Below are 3990 nucleotides of genomic sequence, written 5' to 3'. Positions count from 1 at the left end.
CCCTTTCAAGGACCTATGAGATAATCTTATAAACAGAAATTAAAACCTAAAAGAAGAAAAGAAAAGGATATGGTCAGAGATCATCAATGTCCTTTGTGATATATGATTGAATGAAATACACATCAGAATTTGAAAAAGTGGAATTAAAAATATCTAAACAAAATCTCTCTTCATCTCAACAAATTTTAGTAAATCTTTTACCTCCCATGCCTCTCTATTTCCCACTAGCCTGCTGGTAGCCCAGGCTGTATCTCTCCAGTACTCATCTACATTCTAATCATGCATTTCTTCTCAGCACTTTTCTTGGATTCCTTCTGCACAAAACCATTTGAATTCTGAGTTATGCTGCTACAATTACAACTGGTATTCTGCAGTACATCCCTGATGCCATTGGTAAAGATGCTGTTCTCAGTACTACCAGCTAAATGAGAAAAAAAATTAGTATCAGAAGTGAAGTTATCTTCTACTGAGAACTTATAATGCCACGGACACACAGTTTTCCACCAAAGTACTATATAACTCTCCCTCTTTCTTAACTACTAAATTTGTCATGTGTCAAAACTGAGGGAAAATATCTCATTCAACTTCTGGCTTCCATCCCTATCTGTACATGGTTATGTCAGGAGTTCATGGATCCTGAGAGGAAAGGAACTATTTAACACAGATACCACATTGTTTAGCCAATTCTAATTTAGGTCCAAATTTAGCCCAGAAAACAATAAAACTCTCATTTATTCTTGAACCGATATCTTTCATATAAATTAAATCTTTGGATCTTCCATTTCTAATTATAATAGATTTTCTTGCAGAAAAACAATATTCCTAAGGAGAAAAAAGAAAAGATGAATATAAAACATAAGAAAAATATCATGTTTTAAGGCAACATGGGAATTTTGAGACAACCAGAACATGAAGATAGTTCACAGAGTAAAGCAACTGGAGAGACATGAGAAATGACATTCTGGAAGCTCAGGATTTGGCCCATTTTTAAGAAAGGGAGAGATCATAAGAAGGTTTCAGTGGGAGGATTTTAGCTAAGAAGCAGAGAGGCTTACATACCTTTTGGTTATCTCTCAAGACTGAAGAAAGGAAAGCTAAAATTCAGAGTTACCAAAATAGCCAGGAGCTGAGGAGCCAAAATTCCCAAGAGAAACACAAATAAGTAAGCCAAACACTGTATTTTCTTCCATTTAAGATACAGTCTTAAACTATACCGGGCAAGAGGCCAACACATTAGGCAAAAAGCTACTAAAAAAAAAAGTAGATTTTAGCAGTAGATTTTAATATTGAAGAGGTAGAAAGTGAGATGGAGGGCAAATCAAGAATGAGAGTCCCTAGTAAATAAAGCAAGTTCTTAGAGAAGGCAAACACTGATCTTACAATAACTGTGGCCAACTATAGCTTTTTAAAAATTGGATTAAAGTGACTTTACCTCACTCATGCTGCCTACCAGAGAACAGGATAAACCCGCACTTAAGGAAGACATTATCATACAGATCTTTAAAATTTTTATAAAATTTCTACTTTTCAAATGTAAGTTTCCAAACATAACGATAACATTGAACTAAGAGAGAGAGAGAGAAAAAAAAGACAATGTACTTGCAGATGAGCTAGTTATCTTGGTTTTCAGAAATGCACATTAAATTACCTATGGCTAAATGTTTCAAGAAAATAGATGTCACAGTTGAGAAATTGTCCAAAGAAGAAAAGTTATTTTAAAAAATAACTGAAGTAAAAAAATTGAAAAGAAAATCTTACTAGTTTAAATTAAAGACTTAAACAGATGAATTTACAAGTAAACTAGACACAACAGAGGAGAGGATCAGTGAACTAAAAAATAGGTCAAAAACATAATTGGGTTAATATACAGAGAGAGCAAAAAATAATAGAAAAATCATAAAAAGCCTATGATTGTATGGGCAAAAGCCCTGACCAAATGAAATTATAGTGCCCTAAGGGGAGGAAAAAAAGAGGGAGTAGAAATATTTCAAGAGATATAGAACAATAACTTTCCAAATATATGAAATACTTCAAGTTAAGTATTTATAAAACTATTAAAAAATCAAGCAATAAAAATCAAAGAAATTAATACTCAGATCCATTGTAATAAATATGTTAAAAATAAAAACTCAAAGAGAAAAATTTTAAGGCAGTTAAAAAAAGACACATTACCTTCAAAGAGCAACATAAGATTGATAAGTAACTGATCAAAAGAAATGATGAAAAGAAGGCATCTTCTAAGTGGCAAAAGAATAAACTTCTAATGTAATATCTTATTATCTTCAAAAATAACCTTCAAGAGTGGAAATGATGCTTATCTCTTTAACTTACTTTGAAGTATATCAAAATAAATAGAATTGATTAATGACTGGATGGAGTGAATTTATAAAGAATGTGATAAAACAAATAGAGTAAACTATTAATGGTCATATCTAGGTAGTGGCTATACTTGTTTCCACTGTGAGTATATGTCAACGTAAATTTTCAAAATAAATTATTGTGAAAAAATGAAAGCAAAATAGTTATCTTAATAGATGAAAACATGGGAATATGAAAACATCTGATATGAAAAGATATTCAGTATAGTTAGTCACCAGGGAAATATTACTTGAAATTCCAAGGAAATATCACTACGATTCCTGAAAATGAATAAAATTAATTGAACCAACAATAACAACAACAGCAAAAAACTGAGATCTTTTTGCTGACTTTGAAGAAGGAAGCTACCATGTTCTGAGAGGACCCGTGAGAGGGCCACACACAAAGAACTGTGGGAGTTTGGAGAAGCTGAAAGTGGCCCCTAGGGTACAGCCAGTAAGAAAATGGAGACCTCAGTGCTACAACTACAAGAACCTGAATTCTACTAATACCACACGGGCTTGGAAGAACACTCTAAACTCAAAAATAAACAGCCTGGTGAGCACTTTGATTTCAGCTTTATCAGACTGTGAGAAGAAAACTCGGCTAATCCATGCCCAGACTCCTGACTCACAGAAACCATGAGATAATGAATGTATGTTGTTTTAGGCTGCTAAATTTGGGGTAATTTGTTATATAGCATAGAAAATAAATACAAAATAGTAAGGAATAAATCCAGATTGTGTTGCTGTATGGCAAATCCTAGACTTAGGAGAAAAGGCTTGACTTCAAAGTCTTATATCCCTAAAACAGTAGAACAACATAAATATTCCAAGTTATTGGGCTATCCAGGATAAGAAAAAAAACATTTTATGGCTATTTTGTAGGCATTTATGAAGCTAAACATTTCTTATCCCTGAGGCATAACTTTACTCTGTTCAATCCAATTTTTTATTAAAAGAAAAAGCAAAACTGTAACTTAGGCTTTTAGAGATTTGAAGTTTAGCCATTATGTTTTGATAATTTTGAGAAACAAAATGTTTCTTGGGGCTCCTAAATTTCAGTCTTCATCGGTCTTGAGCATAAGAGAATTTCTAGGAAGGAATCGAGAAAAAAAATGGTTCCACATGAAAACTATATTTTTCAGAGTTCTAAGGATTTTATGTATTAATTCCATTTATGATCTATAGAAAATCCATTTCAAATAGTTCAGCATGTTGCATGTGGGAAATATTAAGATTGTTTTGTTATGAAACGTCTAATGGAAACTCAGAACTCCAGTGATACAGAGGTTCTCTTGCAGTGTCCTGTCTCTAGGGTCCTCCCCATAAGTTTACTGTGAAAGATGAAGGAGGGGCCACCTAAAATTTTATCTCATATTTGAAGCTTTTTTAGAATTGTTCACTGAGAATTGATTGTCCTATCTCTGTGCCCTTACACTAAGACTTGGTTTAACTGTGATTGAATATATCTTACCTGCACCATTAGAGTAAAATTTCCTTGAGGTGAGAGATCATGTCAATTCGTTTGTATATAATTTGCCCACAGTGTTATGGCTGTCTGCACGCACACAATACTCATTGAATTGAATGCTGCTACTGAGCTGCAGTGCATTCCAAACACTAGAAGTAC

At 33.2% G+C, this 3990-nt stretch overlaps 1 pseudogene; it reads right to left on the bottom strand.

The window, feature by feature from the left end:
• Positions 1-266: 266 nt before the first annotated feature.
• LOC111741305 overlaps positions 267-3990 on the bottom strand; it is a 94194-nt pseudogene continuing 90470 nt past the window's right edge.

The sequence above is a fragment of the Pteropus vampyrus genome, unplaced genomic scaffold, assembly GCF_000151845.1.
Source record: "Pteropus vampyrus isolate Shadow unplaced genomic scaffold, Pvam_2.0 Scaffold76, whole genome shotgun sequence".
NCBI classification, from domain to species: Eukaryota; Metazoa; Chordata; class Mammalia; order Chiroptera; family Pteropodidae; genus Pteropus; species Pteropus vampyrus.
Note: the sequence above shows the minus strand (reverse complement) of the source record. Positions and strands in the feature narration are given on the sequence as shown.